Here is a 17,310-nt window from a genome sequence, read left to right on the forward strand (position 1 = left end):
TACTTCTACTGCACACGGAGAGCACGTTGCAAAAGTCCCAGTTTATTCCCCATAGCTCAGATCTTTTCCTACCACACCTCAACAAGCGGGGCAGATGTGCTGGTGCAACTGCACAGCAATACCGTGTGGGCAGGACACCCATGTCCCCTGGCAACCTCCACCACTGTCCTTCTGTAGGCAGCCTCTCCAGGAGGTTGTTGATGACCTCCTCCAAAGCCTCCTTTAAGCCCCTCTGACTCTATAGTCCCTGAAATAGGGTTAAGTGCTGTCTGCAGGTGTGTGGGGATGGCTAGGCACATTGAAAAATGAGGGGCAGAGAGGGTTGTAGAGAGATTACTTGGCTGGAATTTTACAAATTCTGGGTAATATGGAAGATTAGGTTTTAAGCAATCAAAAAAGAAAGTAGGACAGAAGTGTCCCTCCATTTGTCATCTCTGCATTTGCTGTGCGGCCACAAACTCTTTGGCATCCTGGTTCAAGGAGGATTTTATCATATGGGCAAGTTTGGAAGGAAGCTGGGTGTAATTCCTTAGCTTTTAGGGCAATAGTACATCCCAGGTGGGACTCTGCAGAGCTGTCAGTTTTATTTGTTGGTTTGGTTTTTTTTTTTCATTTAGAGAATATCGGAACATTTGAGCTACGAGCGTGATGTGGAAATCATGTATTCTGTAAGGACTTTCCCCTTAAAGGCAAGCTTTACAGCTTACAGCGTAAAAGGTCTCTCAGGCTCTGCAGAGGGCTGGCAGCAGTTTCTGAGTGATGGCCAAAAATATGTTCTTGCAGCAGTGTTTCCACATTGACGGCACTACAACAGAGGCAGCTCCGCTAGAGATGGAGCAGGCAAACCCACGCTTTGGCAGGATGAAGAGAGAGTTCTGCCTGCCTAGACGTAAGGGTAGCTGTCATCTTTGCAGTTTTATTTGTCTTCGCCTAAAGCAATGATAGGAATTATGTTCATACAGCAAATAAAAATAGGCCCAGTAAAAATATCTCAGGTCTTTATCCTCTCACTTTTATCTTACCCAAGAGTTATCCACATCACTTTGGAAAGCTGATACTCTCTGAACACAGCACAAGCCTATATAGTGTTGGGTGCTGCTACTAATTACTGGGTAGTTAGTTACAAGTGCTGAAAAGAGGGATGGAGAAGAGAAACCCCCTGAAATTTCCACTGTTTCAGTCTTGCTTAAGCTGCCGTGGATTTAACACCCTTTTCAGCTGGAGCCAAGAAGAGGTTTCAAATGACTCGTGCAAACGGACTAAAGTTTCAGCTTAGCACATGCCCGGGAGGACATTCTCTTCTACCTAGCTAATTCCCAAAATATAATCGGCAGGCACCGGCTGAGCCGAGGGAGCCTCTCGCATGTACAGTGCTTTACCCTGCCGGTTGACCTAGTTGTTGATGCAGGGAGTCACACACAATGCCAAGCCTGTTAAGTGACTGCAGATTTCTTCACGAAAACAAGCAAACAAGAAATTAAAGAAAAGCTTCAGCCATGCTGATAAGCTTGTAGGGGCACATAGGGCTTGTTTGTTTGGTTTGGGGTTTGGTTTGGCCTTTCTTTGAACCCAGTTAAGATGGAAAGCTGTAGTAAGCTTCATCGCAGTGCACGAGGCTGGAGGAGGCTGACCCGCAGCTCTCCGGCCACTTGGGGCTTGCAGGAGCCTACACATCATCAGTCCTGCTCCATATGTCATGTCCTCTGATGCCCTGGAAGTGTTTGCTCTGTCATGCTGGTGTCTTCGTCGGAGAGATCAAAGGAAAGACTGAAACACTAGGGTGTTATAACACACCCTAGTCAAAGGCATCACTAGGTTTCTGCGAGATGAGCAGTGTCAGTGACGTTTCCATGCCTACCTACCCATGATTTCCATATCACTGAACATTAAAGACACTTTGAGGAACATTAAAGGGACCTGAATTTCAGAGGAAAAGTGCATAGCAGTTTGTGATCAGTTGCTCTGTGAGGACTACGTTGTCCTTAAAGGATCAGCTATGAACTCACAAGTGCTGGTCTAAATCCTTTTCACTTCTAAATGCACACAAATACAAAAATTGTCCTGTGCTTGCAAATACAGCTTGTACTAGCCGTGTGTGTTTTAGGACGATGCCATGTAAGTATTTTGGGATGGCATTTAAAAATAATTTCAGTAATATTCAGAAAAATCTTTTCAGTAATATTCAGAAAATTCTTTTCAGTAATAAAACTTTCTTTTCAGCATTAGGCATGGTCTGCGAAGCGTAGGAGCTTATAGTAATTTATGATGATGCTGGAGAAGCGAGGCTTGATCCTGGAGGAAGCCCTTGTTTGTAGCCTGTAACACAGATATGCAGAAACTGGTTTTACGTTCTATTTTGAAAGATTATTTGTGAACACTTTAAGAACTGAGGACAGGATTTACAATGCACAGAGTGAGAAGATGGTTCTTTGCTCAGCGATATTACTGCCCAAAGCGCCAGGCACTTTACTGGGTCATTTGTTGCCCTGACCTTTTTCAGAATATTTTCATCAGGTTATTTTCTTGTTTAAAATACATCTTCAGGCAGAGGGAAGTGGCCCCATCATTTTGTTTTATTAAAAAGAAGGCCCATTAATTTTCCTTCTCAGTTTGGCTATATCTATGGGCTGAGTGCCGTGTATGCCCCATGGGATTTGGTACAAGACTACAATGCATGGATAACGTTCAGGGCAGTGATGCTTTAGATGTATAACTGCGATAAGCCAGAGGCAAATAAAGCTGATCTGCATACAAAATATTCTCTTAATGAAAAGGCAGATAAAGCAAGGCAGATCTTGCTCTGTTACAGCTACATTTTTCAGGATCCTAAAGAAGATCACAGGCTCTTTCTGCAACATTTGTTGTGAGACATGAATGCTCTAGAAAGCATTCTTCCTATAAAAGATGCCAGCGTGGATAGAACCATGGAAAGAATCTCCTCGTCACCAGCAGGACAAAGGACCCCCACAGAACTGCTTTTTATTTGTAATATATTACACTGTGTAAACATTAATGGGCCACGGGTGCTGGAGCCAAACCTTCTGGACCAGATCCAATGACTGCAGGTGTTACCATGGTAGTGCCTCCACCAGCTTTGAAGCAAAGTCTTCTACTTGAGCAGCTCCACCGTGCTGGCTTGTGTTCAGAGCCTGGGGCCTCAACTCAGTCCCACAGACCTACTTTTCCTACACAACTAATTATTATCCTCTCATGCCTTTGCAACACAATTGCATAACCACAGCAAAGGTTTGTGCTCTCCATGACAGTGCTGTCAACAAAAGGTCTCTTTGCACAGCTTTTGGGTCATATTCTCAGAGATCTGTACTAGAACAAGGTTCCTAGGGAAGTGGTTATGGCCCCAAGCCTGTCGGTGGTCAAGAAGCGTTTGGACAACACTTTTAGATATATGGGTTAACTTTTAGGTTGGCCTATGTGGAGTCAGGAGTTGGATTCAATGATCCTCATGGGTCCCTCCTAACTCAGGATATTGTGTGATTCTACGTCTCTAGTGTTTTTTACTTTTTGCACTTCCGGATATGTGACTACAAGAATATTAGTGCAACAGTTTGATGAGAACTTTAAGATCACTGGGTGCAAGAAATAAGAATAGAAGAGGACTTGGGCTTTTTTCCTTAGCTTTTAATCATACACAAAATACCAAATAATGTTGCTCATTTACTATGCAATAGAAGTATCATCTGTTAGAGAAGGACAAAGAAGCTAATATGCAAACTCAAGCCATCCTCCAGTGCGTGTTACAACAGCTGGTCGAATTTTTACAATCTGCCTCCTCTGCTCTTGTCACTTTGGTCTGCCTTGGAAGTCTCTACTCAGTTGTAAGTGTTAGCAACTGATCAATGGCCTGCTAGAGCCTGGATGTGAACCGTTTGCAGGATGAGCCCCAAAATGCCAGCAGCAGCAGCTGGCCAAGGGCCGGCAGTGGGGAGGGGTGTCCCTCTGTCTGTAAAGAAAATCATAAGGCATGAATAGTGAATCAAACCAGAGCTATTACAATATCTTATGCAATGTTTTTAAAAGGGCATTTATTGTAATATGTTGTGAATATGGAAATCTCTTCTTCCTTCCCACCCCCCAAAAAAGTGTATTGCAACATATAAAAACTTTGTGGCTTGTTGTATTTTTTCAACTGCAGGGTTTGTTCCTCAAGCAGGGCTTTTTATGCATGATCCTTTTCACTACAAGATCTAACCAGAGGGTACTATATTCTGCACCTCCGGTGATGAAGGCGGCACCATTTGTTTTATGGGAGGAGGCAACTGCAAGATTAAGGTTTCTTCCTAACAGCTCAGTAGCTGCATTACAAATAAGACTACCACTTATACTGCCCATATTAACATAGTCTAAATATCACCAGAGAACATAGGCTGCAAGAGTCTGGGCTGAAAGGTGTCAGGGAAGTTCCTTGATCTCACTTTTTGTAAAGCATAAGAAAAGCCCAGTTGTGGTAAAATGCTCTTTGCTGCAAGCTACATTTTAAGCACAATTAACTTCAAGGTTCAAATCTGGAAAAGCTTCAAAGAAGGATTTCTGTCCTGGGGTTCTTTGAATTAGTTCTTTCCACATTATCTGTAACCATTAAGTCCTCAGTATCGGTCTCGTATATGTACAAAATTATGATTGCCCCACTGTGAACTAAAGCAATGTTTTCATACAACAGAGAGGACTGAGATGATACTCATTATCACATTGGTACTGATTGTGGATACCACTGAAATAGCTTTTATAAAATTAACTGCTTCAGGAAACAGGTAATAGGTCATTGGACTTATCAAAATGAGTTATTTCTTCAGGATCTATTTGTAACCTGATGGCTCGCAAGAGATGAAGCTGAAAAATAAGACAATTATGTCTGCAATTAGCACCACACATCCAAAGTATACCTTGAACTTGGGCTCCTATTATATCTGGAGTTGTTATGACAAGTTTAACTGCTGTGTGGCCTTTTGGGCCAAATCCTATTTCAATAATGGCAATAGTAAAATTAATGTATCTGAAGCTTCTGTAAAATTACTCTGCTGAACTTGGGCAGCTAGTATCACCTATGCTTGATTATGAATTTTTTTGAAAGTGTTTATCTCTCTTTAGAAGCACAGGTATTCCCACTAACTCCATCTGCAAACTTTTCTGGTTGATATTTTTTCCCCAGTGAGCTGTAACTTTCACCTAATTGAATGAACCAATCCATATTTGTTTGCAGAGATTTGGACAGCATATACCCCATGTTTAGGACTTCTTAGCCTAAATCATTGCAAAAGAGGAATTTAAATGTTTCCAGTGTCTTTAATTCCAACTGTAATTTCAGGGTCCCTCTGATCTTTCCCAGCCTCCCAAGGTATACAATACATGAGGTAGTTCCTTGAAATTTGGTCTGCTTCTTTCCAAAGCACCCACCCGGTGAGGAGGGGATGTGAATGACTGTTAATGCATTCTCTGCTTCGTATTTTATCTCCTGAAATACCGCATACAATTTGGTTGATTTTGCAATTATTGTAGTGGATACTAATATTGGGGGTATGTGTGTGTTGTTGTTGTTATTATTATTATTATTTAAATTATGTTCTTTTTAATAGTGTTCCAGCATGTCAAATTCTAAGCACATTCCTGACAAGGAGCCTCTGTAGCTCATAGCTCCTCCTGTCACAGCTTAGTTGCTTCAGTTGATGCTGTGACTGCCATTACAGTGACACTTTCAGAGCATCACTCAAGCACATTAATGCAGCTTTAATTACTGGTACAGTTACTCTGCCAATATACAAGCTCCACTGTACCATCCAGATAATTCTTCATGGACATTTATGTTTATACCCGCAGCACAAAATCACTTGACCTTTAGTAGAGTTTGTTGCTTTGTCTCTCTGTACCATGCTCCATACAGTCCTCTCAAAATTTGTTCCTCCCAGGTTTAAAAGCCACCATTTCCACTGTCTTATTATGAAAACCTGAACTTCTGACCTGGTGTTTGGGTTGACTTTTTCCTTTTTATTTTCCCCTGCAGCAGGGATATCAGGATTCTGATCTGCCTGCAAACCCCAAGCAGTTAAATACAACTTCAGGCAGTTTTTCTGCTTAAGGGCATGATTTCGGGTTGCTTGTTATGACAGCCTTGCAGTACCAGTTGTTATCTGGCACGGGTAGGTATATAACATTGTATTTTCATTGGAATCTCACTCATTTATTCTCTGTTCTGCGAGTACTGGAAGCTTAACATGTCATTAGTATTCTTTGTGATCTTTTGAAAAATATCAGCTGAATCATTATAACACAAGGAAAATGGGTACCTCTCAAATTTGTCTCAAGTTTCCCTCCTATTAGGGCATGCAAACTATGTGAAAAACTTCATTTTTGGCTTGAGCCAAAAGCAGTTGCATGTAGAGCTGAACATTAGTGAAAACTAATTATGCCGTCATCAGCTTCCCGGCAGTGGAAGAAAAGAGGAGTTATCAGAGGAGGATGAGCCAAGAGAATGACCTGGTTTTCCAACATTGTGCACAGAGAGAGACATAAGCCGCGGCTGATGAGGAATGCTAATGGTATCGTGCAGCTGGCATTTCACGCTAAAGCAAGCAGCCGCAGTGACAGCTTGGTACCGCCATCAGAAGTCGGCACCCGTCTTGCTGGAAGCAGAGCTGCATGCTTTCTCATCAGTGTCCTAAGGGATTTCACTGCAGCACTTTATTAGTACCTTTATTTTATACTTCACTCATTGGGTCATTCAGGATGCCATGTGAACGCGTGATTTAGATCTCCCATATGGGACTCTGGCGAACGGAAACAGTGTGTGGGCCCCATGGCTTTGTGGTGTCACCATCCCATAGAAGCTTATCTAAGGTGTGGTAGAAATAGATAATTTGCTCCATGTAACCACATCTGCTTCCCACAATTTGTGCCTTATTTTTCATACTCTAGAAATCCCAGCTCACCTTATCACATCCCCATCTCCCTCCTTCTCCACAGTCCCACGTTCTCCCCAATATCCCCTAACACCCCTTGCCCCCAGTAGCCTGCCAAGGCCAACCAGGGAGGAGGCAGTGCGTGCTGCGGCTGGTCCAAGCCATTTCTGTCCAGCTAAACAGAGCAGATGATTGCTAAACTCCTGCCGATGCCTAATCTCGGTGCAAGCGGCCACTCTGCTGCAGAAAAAAATGATGAGCAGAATCTGAGTTTTATCCCGTGCCCTCCCACCGAAAAAAAAGAAGACGCTATTTGCTAAATAAATCCTCTTTACTTGGAAGAAAAAGCTGAAGACAAGACCTGAGGTGGGACTTTTAACATAACTCCCTAGAAAAAGACAGGTGCTACCCTGGAGAAATGCAGAGACTTTGGAGCGCTAAAATCACAGAGCTGTATCCGACCAGAGCTGAGGGGAAGGTATAGCAAGTATGATGGATTGCCTTTGCTGCAAGGATAGACTGCTACTATCGGTATCTGTAGCCTTCCCTCAAACTGAAAAAGAAGCAGCTGTCTGCTGCTTTCTGGTATTTCTGTTGGAAACCTGAAGTTTAGAAGTCATGTATCATCTGTCAAAAATCATTATGAGTCTTGCTGTGATAAATGCAGGGGTGATGAATACGTACTATGGAGTTTGGCGGCAGAGAAGCAGAGCTTGCTGTTTCAGGCAGCCCTAGCCCAGTCATGCGGAGTTTGTTGAGGGCTCTTTTATCTAGATGGAGAACCTCAAGGAAATGTTATTCCAGCCAAAAGGTTGGCAGGAGACAGGATGTCATCTGGATGATGGGAATATTCTTCTGATCAGAATTTAGAAACCAGACAGCTTACAAAGACAATAACGAGACAGAGCTTTAGAGTAAAGGGTACCAAACAGAGCAGCGTCTTAGCTGTGGTCCTGCAAGTGGGATTACCCATGTCAAATCTCCCTGTTGCGGTTGCTGGTTTTATTCAAGGTAAACAGATTTATGAACAAATTATATGGACAGCAGAATAAGTATGATTTGAAAGTCTAGTCCGTTTTTCTCCTCAGGAAAAATGCTTAGGTGCCCTTACATCCTCATTTCTACATAGTCCTTGGCAGAAGGGACAATCTATGGTTGCTAATTTTTAAGGTTTTACTGAGAACAATATGGTATTTGGGGTGTTTTTAAGTGTTCGTAATGAAACACTGGTATGTTTTCCAAGTTTGCCTTTATCCCTAGTGATCACCTCTTCCTATCATCTTCAGGGGAATTAAACTGTTCAGAAGAAGAGTCCTGTTGAGAAGAAGAGTCCTCTGCACAACAAGGAGCAAGAAAACATGGAGCTCAGAAAATGGGGGAAGGTACTAGGATGCAAAAAAATCCCTGAGTAATTAGATAAATAGAGGGAAGAAGAAACATTAAGGAAATTGCAGAAGAGTGTATGACTTAGAGATGTGCCTGGTGGGGCTGCAGCCAGGTGCAGGTGGAAGGAAAGGGAGGAAGGACTGGGAGAGCACAGGGGGGTTGGGAGGGAGCAGGCCAGTGTGTGTGGGGTGGCTGAGGCTGAGCACCCCGGTGTAGGTGGCCCAGGGCCTGGCCTGACGTTATTAAGGTAACGATAGAAAGGGAAATTAAATGCCCCCTTCTGTAACCCCTCATGTTATGAAAGGAAAGAATTTTCTCTAAATTACAACCAGAATTTGCTGTGCCTGCATTAGTTTGAAACCTGGAATAAAACAAATCAAGGTGGGGCAGACCTGTCCTTTGAGGATAGGAGGAAATTTGAATATGAGTGAAAAATACGAAGAAATTTTTTATAAATCTTACAGCTGAATTTTTAAAGTCCCTGCGGTAATTTTGTATTGCTTCTTTTTTTTAAAGACTTGAGGCTTTCAGTGTAGTGTAGCACATTGCAAAACTCAATACACTTTCCACTGTAGCAGTTAACTCTACAGAAAGACTTCCCAGCATCTTGGAGATCTGGTATTTTATGTGTGCCCTGCTTTTGCCACCATGGAATTTCAACAGGCATCGAAATATCAAAGCCTGACATTCACAAGGTAGCTTTAATACCTTGCAGAAATGGTAAAATTTGGGCAGGTAATTTTTCCTTAAGTCCAGGCACTTATGTTTTCAGCCAAAACATGATTTCTGGGATCAGGTACTCTGCTGCTACCTGTTTCCAGCTTTTTATTTTGTAAGGCATTTACATTCCTCAGCTGGAATAGGTCTACATGAAGAAGGCATATACTGAAAGAAAGGGGTGATAATGGAAATTCAGAGTGCAGAGCAGTTGAGTAAGCTCCATGGCAAGCAATGTTGCAGTGTAAGGGCTAACAATTCATAAGATCAAATATTTGTATTCTCAGGGACTACACTCTCTTCACTAATTTGCAAGTACCATGATAAGCTCATGATAGATTTCAGGGGGAAAAAAAGTAATAATTGTCTTGTTAATAATTAGAAGAGGCATTATGTTAAAAATGCCATAAGAACATTTAAATTCAGACATTTTCCTTAAGAATATATATTCATTAAGTGACTGTAAATCACTAAGAGGCAGCATAATTAAGATTTTTTATTTATGCAATGATGAGAAATTCATACAAAATTCTTACAGTTTAAGATTTCTTTGTGAAAATGATGACTTGGGCATTGACAAGGATTTATTAGATGGAATGACTTTTTTCTGGACTTTAATATCTCAATTTGAAACTTATCAGTTTGCCACGGTTTAAGATATATTAGACTTGTTAAATGCAAGAGTATAACCATTAGCTTTGGATAATAAATGGTCTGTTGTAAGAAATAATTTAGCATATCATCAAAGCAAATAGTAGAACTAATTGCATTTCATTTATCATTGGCTGTGTCAAATCTGGTGTGGTATTTAAAAGCAAACTTTGTCCAAGAATTAAATGGAAGTCATTGACATTGATTATGCTTATGATTGTGTTTACGTGTGGTAAAATCTCAGAAACACAGTCCCTAGATATTATTATAATAATTCATTTAAAATCTGCTTCTATTACAGAAAATGATAAACATTTCTTTGGCTTCTCAGAGTAAACCTAAGTCCAAAGCCCTACACCATAACTAGAAAAATATTGGGATGTCCTGAGTAAAGGACTCTCTGGGAGGTGGTAAACTTAAGTACACGCTGCTTTAGGCATTTCTTTACTGTGATGGATAACACCTGGGCAGCCATCTCTCCCTTCAGCTCCAGCAGCACCTGAGCTGATGTGGGCATCCAGCTCAGCCGTAGGACTGCAGCAGCTTCCCAGATCCTGTGCTGGGTCCTTGCTTCACATTTGAAGGCAGTAGAGAAGAGGGAAGACAAATTCTAAATTATGCAAGAAAATTATATGTAGCAAGAAAGATTTTTTTTTTTTTTTTTTTTAATTTCAAGAATGAACAGCAATTATCTGCCCCTTTGGAAAACCGTCTTTAACAAAAAAAAACCCAAATCCCAGTCTTGGAGCACCAGGCAAAGTTAATGGCCCAAGAGTAGTTTCAGTGGTCTTTTTCATGAGCAGACACAGGATAAGTAGCCAGGGAGCAGCCACCGCAGTATGCTTACTGGTACCAGTAATAGCTCCTCGAATAAGACCATCTGTCTCCTCCTTGCAATGGTTGAGCTTGCAGGGGCTGGGTGGTTTGCTGTCCCCTGGCCTCGGAGCTCTCTGTGGGGAGGTAAGCAGCAGAGACACGGCCCTGGCAGGACACCGAGGCTGGGAGAGGGTCAGGACCCCCGAGGACTGCCCGGGGCTGAAGGCTGAGCTCAGCTCAGCAGCTCTCAGCAGCTTGGTCCTCCTGCTCCACAGCAACCCAGTGGGGCCCCGACCACAGCCTCTGCTGTCCCAGGGGCTTCCTGGCTGTATGTGACCCCACTGCCCTGCACAACATCTTCCTTGGGGTCTTGCCTTAGGGTTTTGGAGATGTTAAAACTGGTTGAGATCTTCTGGTTTGAGCATGAACACTGGGCCGTATGTTCTTGCTGCTGAAACAGGGCATGACAAAGAGGATCGCATACTAACCAGAAGACACTGCCCCAGCATTGCTTGGTGTTCAGCTTTCACTTGCATGTCAAGCTGGTCGGATTTGGAAGGTATTGACTATTTTGATCAGCTGCGAGGAAATGGAGTGTAATAAAAATAACTGAGCCCTGGTTGCTTTGCTTTGCTAACTTTCCTATTGCTTCTGCAAACCTGGCTGGCAATAGCAAAGCCACGGGGTAGCACTGACACAGTATCCTGAGCAGATGATATCCGTAGTTACTGTTTCACTTCCAACAATGTTATGTCTGATCCAGGACATATCCCCACATTCTTGAGCCAATGGTGGCTGAAGTCCTAAACAAGATCAGGGATCTTAACGGCAACAAAATTAAAAAGGCATTTCCTTCCCCATTTTTGAGGACCACAGAAAGGCTGAACCTGGAAAAAGAAATTGCAAGCTACAAATCTTAGAATTAAGAGCCAGCCCCAAGAAAGAAAGAGTGGCAGGTACACGAACACAGTTTCCTAGAGGTGAAGATCAAACTTGGTTGCATATAATTAGGGACTCAAAAGCATCTTGACAGACGACCTGTTTGAAGGCCCTCAGTACCAACAGCATCACTACTGCAGTGGTCTGGCTACCAAATGAACAGGTCCAGAGCCCGTTCATTCCTGTATATGCATGACATGGATCCTGCAGATCCTTCTGTATGCTCTTAACTGTGTTATAGGGGTAATTATTCCATGCTGGTCACTACTGCCAGCCCATCATCTATGGGTTTTCTGGTTTTTATGAGGAAAAAAAAAATTCTTTTTGTAAAGGTCTGTCAACTTCTAAGTGAAAAATGCATGTGTTACAGAAAATTCAAATGCAGAGGGAAGCGAGTAGTGCCACATTCTGCTCATCTTCCTCCTGCTAACATTAGCAACTCTATTCAGGCAAGCAAAGTAAACAGGATTTATTTTAAATGGGTCAAATGCTTTTTTTTTTCAAATGTGTTGTCACTTGCTTTGAAAGCAGTGAAAGAGTTTGCTAGGGTTTTGTCTGTCTAAGAGTCCTGCCCCTTTTGCCCTGGTGGGAAAGGCCTCTGCCTTGACTTGTGGTTCTCTCATCCCCAAAGTGCGTGAGACAACATTGTCAATGAAACAGAAAATGCAGGCACACGTTTGGAGGCGTCTCAGACAGTGCTGGAGTGCAGTCTCAAGAGACCACTTTCCTTCTTGCTGCTCTTGGATGACAAGGGGGAGATCACCACCCCCTCGCAGAGCTGGGAGGGTGATGAAAGACATTTGACAAACGGAAAGTGCTTCTCCAGGGGTTAGCAGGAAATCTTCCTCTTGAAGACTGCGAGTCTTCACTCTTGACAAAATGGCTACCAGCCAGGGGAAGCTCAGCAAAACTGGGGGCTGCCGGAGGACAATGTGTCCAGAAATCACAAGAACATGAGCATGTTTGGGAAGCTGGAAGGTGACTGACAAGAACAACTAGCAAGCCAAGCAGCCTGAAAACACTCTTAATCTTTGCATAAAGCTACGACCACATTTGGGGAAGACTACTTACACAAGAACTACAGGGCTGAGAATAAATATCTGGGAACAAAAACTCCTTGCAAATGCAACAAACAACAACGACGAGAGCATTAATTTTGAAAGAGTTAATAAAAAAGAATCTCCCCGTTTGGTAACCACCAGTAACAGCACATGATATGCGTATTTTTAACCTCCCTGCATGGTACGCAGACCACTTTATCCCACTTTAGTATTTGGACTGTTGCGTTTTAAAGTTGATATAGTCTTATCGCTGCTGACTGGTTCACTCTTCTGGGAACTACCGCCTCCTGTTTATCTGCAGAGGGAAACCCCATGTCTCTTCTCGAATCCAGAGATATGTAATGAGAAATGATAAATTCCACAGATGCCTTACCCTCAGCCTCCAACTCATCCTTCAGGTTTTAGTGATGATCCATGACATATGGATAGCAGGAACTGCAATGGGTGTGATTAATACACAACTCAATATCTATCACATAATGAGCCCAAGTAATTTCTAACCTGGGCTGTACTTGGGCACATTTCCTAACAGTAAAAAGTCCCTATCCTGTTGCAGATACTTAAAACTTTTGAGTTTTCTTTACCAGTTAATGTCGAGCAAGCATGCAGGTGGCTAGTAACGCTCATGTTTGAATATTCTCTTCAATAGTCCTTATTTAGTAGCTCAGATACTTAGTTCACAGTCATTTTCTTTTAGTCTCTGCCCATCCAGTCTAGATTTTTTGGAGGTAAAAACATTCTAGCATTGGACTGAAAGGACCTTATCGTATATTGCTGGACACTCCTAAGCCAAGACTGAATTTTCTCTTGCTCTTTCCTTCTACCTTTGATTTTGTAAAACAACCCCAATTTAATTTTACTTACTTGTGATACCTTTATATAGTGCTTTGAGCTGCTGTTTCCATTAACGTTGTGTAAACAACTTAGCATGAGTATGAGATCTATTCTGTAACTATTCTCTGTAGAAATTATACTTAAACTCACTCTTCTTCTGAAACCAAACGAATCCATACTAAAAAGTTGGGACCTTATTTCTGCCCCAGTTGTTTTGATCCAGCAAACCATTCAGTAAATATAGGTGAGAGGCGACTGCTCCATGTGAGTTAAGGCAGAGATGTTTTTCCTCCCACCACCTCTGGGCTTTTCATAATTATGAATCATTCCTCCAGCTGGTTATCAGTATTTCTGTCAACTGGGCAGGAACAGTGATAGCTCCAAAGTATACAGCAATGAAAAAGGTCTGACGATCAGAGTATCAATTGATATTACTTCCACAAGCTCCTATTTATACAGGTCATTTTACTAAAAAGAGGGACTATTGGGGCTCTAGTATTTCTACAGCATTGTGGGCACAAGGGATCCAGAGCTGTCACAACCTTCATTTTCCTTTTCTCATGCCTCTGCCCTGTGCATGGGCATTCCTGCCCCAAGTAGCTCAGACAAAAATGCAATTTAGACTGATTCTTTCCTCCCACCGCAACGGCTGGGTGCTCTGGCTGGATGGCTACAGATTGTTAACTATACCTGGCACTGAGTGCCGCTGCATGTAAGAGGAGCCAGGACAGGGACCATATTGTCAAGTTCAAGCATTCAGAAATCACAGCAACCTTTTCCCTACATCCAAAGGTGGATCATTATTTGTATTTGTCTTCTGTTGTGCTGAGTTTTCAGTAGCTAGGGACATTTTATTCTCAATGGAAGAAGAAATTCCTGTGTAATCACATAATTCCTGCACCTGAAGCTTTAAGAAAAAACACCGACTGCTGCAGGAGTTGGCAGCAGTGGGGGAAGAGGAAGAGGAGATGGAGGAGGAAATAATCTCATTCTCTCCCTGCAGGAGCGGAATCCAACCCTGCTGCTGATGCCTGGTGATAGAGGGTGCATCAGAGAGGGAGAGGAAATGGGAGCACCAGAGGAGAGAAGAGGTAGCCTGTAGGAAGACATAAAGAGAAGGAAATACTTGGGATTAGCAGGGAAGGTCATTGGGCTATGCAGCCTTCGGACAGCTGTCCAAACCAGTTTGCAGCTCCTGACTGCTGGGTTGCCTCACCAGTATTTTTTGCACTCTAAAAGACAAGGCGGAGATGGGTGTCTTTCCTGCTCCGGTTTATCTGCGTCATAGGGATAACACCTGATTTTGTCTACATCCAACTATGAACTGTGCTGAAAAGAAAACATGGAGGAAAAAAAAAAGAAATGCGGTAGATGTGCCTCACAGGTGGAATTAAGGGGAACTCAGGGCTGGACATGTGTTTTGTGCTGCCTTTTTATCTTTGGAGAACAAAACATGAATTGTTACTCTAGTAATCTATGAAATGTGCGTATGGAGCCGTACAAGGTTAAGAATCCAAGTATTAAAACTGAGTGTAGAGAAATGTTAATGAGGTAGAAGGAAATTTTATGTTAGCTTTTTTACATTTTGCCTCTCCAGACAAAACAGGACTGCTGTTTCATGTAGCACTATACTAAAAATACATTGAGCTATGGCATCAGTTTTCTCGTTCTGCATTAATATCACCAGTGGTAGTGAAAACACTGTATAAAACGTTCATCCATCAATTTTTTCTCATTTTGTATACAGTGACTACACAGTTCAGTCTTGCACTCACCCAAACAGTGTGCCACTCTTTTTTTTTTCCAGTAGATACGAGAGGATGAAGTTTATGTTTCTGTTTTCAAGTGTTGCTTCCTCTATATGAGCAGGAAATCCTCCCTCCCTCCATATGTTTTTAAAATAGCTGACAGTGCCCCCAGCTAATTGCATGTCAGACTGAAGTTCTTTTTCCTGTCCTATGCGACTGTCCTCCCCTCTTAAATAGTCCATCTGTTCTCTTACTCCCAGTAAGAATATTAAAAACATCCCCTACCTACCAAAACAAAAACTCAGCTGGGAAGATGAATGTAGATGAGGTGGCACTAACTGATGCGCCAGTTACATCACTCTTGTATAGGTATTACCATCAGGAGACGTCTAAGAACATAGATAAAATACATAGTTCTATGTGGAACTAGTATTGACTTATTCTTTGCCTTTTCCCTGCTGGACACTTTTTGGCTGCACTTAAACTCCTCCAAACTAGTCAAGTCCTTTTCCTAGTTTAAATCCCTTCCAAAAATGTGTTTTAAAAGGTCTGCCTTCCCAAAGAATACCATTTTCTGGATTGCTCCTCTGCGTATATCACTATAAACTTTGCCCTCCCCTCTAACCCTTCCTCCTTTCTTTGCCTGTTAATGATTCGCATTTATTGTGCTGTGTCCAAGCTGTGCCCACATCTCTCTTCCTATCTCTCTATAGCTTTTTTTGGTTTGGGTTGGAGTTTTTTGGGGTTGTTGTTTTTTAAAATACACTCTGATTCCTCCTCCTGCACTTGCATTCTGGAATAGGAACCCAAACGAACAGGTAAGTCACGGATGCAGGGCGCGATACAGAACATACCTGAGAAAACAGCCGTGTAAACCACTCCATTTTTAGCCCTCAACGCAGGGTTTGTTGCAAATGTATGTGAGAGGTCTTCTGACTTTCTAATCGATGTGCCTGCTTTTACTGACTTCATCCATAACCTACAAGTGCTGTTATCAGGAAAGATGAGACACTGTAATGAGACTGCATATATTTGTCAGTTCACTTCCTCCTCATTTAAAATGATTTGCAAAAGAGAAGGTGACAACAGATGAAAAGAGTAAACAAACTCCATCCCCGCATGCTGTGGAACCTCAGTCTCATTTTATTTCTGAAGACATGACAGGTGTGCCTCTATTCACTGCTTTTCTAAGTTATCTCTGCTATAAAACTAAGCAAACCCAGCTTCGCTTTGGGAAAAAAAAATATCCAAACTGTACAAACATACCTTTTAAAAAAGAAAATGAATGCGCCCTGTGATGAACAACTACTTTCCAGAACAAGTATATCTTTTGGTGGGTCTCAGTGAACTGCATAACTACATATTTTAGTGTCCGGAAAGAATTGTGACCACTGGAACGAGTTCTTTAAAAAACAGCCCTGTGTGGTTTGGTAAAGTTGACATGGCGGACCGGGGCCGGCAGATGAGGGTTCCTCCTCAGCTCCACCATGGAACAGCTTTGTGACCTTTAGCTGCGGCACCTGACCTCCGAGCGGCTCTTTTCCACTCGCAGCTGAGCCGCGCTTCCTCACGAGGGGGTTACGAAAGTACTAAACGCTTTGGGATGTGCCGAAGATGTCCCAGTGCTTCAGTGAAACTCGGTGAAGTATACGGGTCAGCTAAGTCCTTCAGGTCACGTATTCACTTACGGGAGTCTTGAAGGCCCGGAATTCAGGAAAAGCCGAGGCCGCCAGGTACGCAGCGCGATTAGCCTCCTCCGGTGAGCGTTACTGACAGCTCGTCCGCGCCCAGCGACCCACCGCGAGTTATTAGGCTGTTGTTAACTGGGTGCACGAGGCTCCCGGCTGGCCGTGAAGACCCGGGTTCTTCTCCCACCTGCTCAAAGCTGCAGGGACGCAGGGCGGGTCTTATTTTTGCCGAAGCCGTTACTGACACACAGATGCAAGTTGCCCCGCGAACCGACGTACGGGTGACCGCCTGACCCGGATCCCGAGGGACGCCCTCAGCTGAGCCCTACGTGGCCCCTGCCCAGCCTTCCGTCAGGAGCCGCCCCGGCCTCTCCCGCCAGCACCCACGGTGCCAGCCAGGGAGGGCGGCCCGCCGGCGACACCAGCCTCGCCGGGCGGGTCGCGTCCCCCGGGCCCGGGCCCGGCCCCGCCCCGCCCCGCCCCGCCCGCACCTGCGCCCGGCCCCGGCGGCAGCGCGGGGGCCGCCGCGCCGCCTCCATTTTGGGCGGCGGGGCCCGGG

At 43.4% G+C, this 17,310-nt stretch overlaps 1 long non-coding RNA gene across 2 annotated transcripts; it reads right to left on the reverse strand.

Annotated features, from left to right (window-relative positions):
* Positions 1 to 10,294: 10,294 nt before the first annotated feature.
* LOC115340759 lies at positions 10,295 to 17,232 on the reverse strand. Of its 2 annotated transcripts, XR_003923161.1 has the most exons (4): positions 16,330 to 17,232; positions 15,353 to 16,051; positions 14,532 to 14,644; positions 10,295 to 14,411 (listed from the first exon to the last, which is right to left on the reverse strand). It is a non-coding gene; the product is annotated as an uncharacterized LOC115340759 (long non-coding RNA). The 2 variants fall into 2 exon arrangements; XR_003923160.1 differs by having other exon boundaries at positions 14,532 to 16,051.
* Between the last annotated feature and the right edge of the window lie 78 nt (positions 17,233 to 17,310).

Source organism: Aquila chrysaetos, chromosome 4 (assembly GCF_900496995.4).
Source record: "Aquila chrysaetos chrysaetos chromosome 4, bAquChr1.4, whole genome shotgun sequence".
In the NCBI taxonomy this organism is placed as follows: Eukaryota; Metazoa; Chordata; class Aves; order Accipitriformes; family Accipitridae; genus Aquila; species Aquila chrysaetos.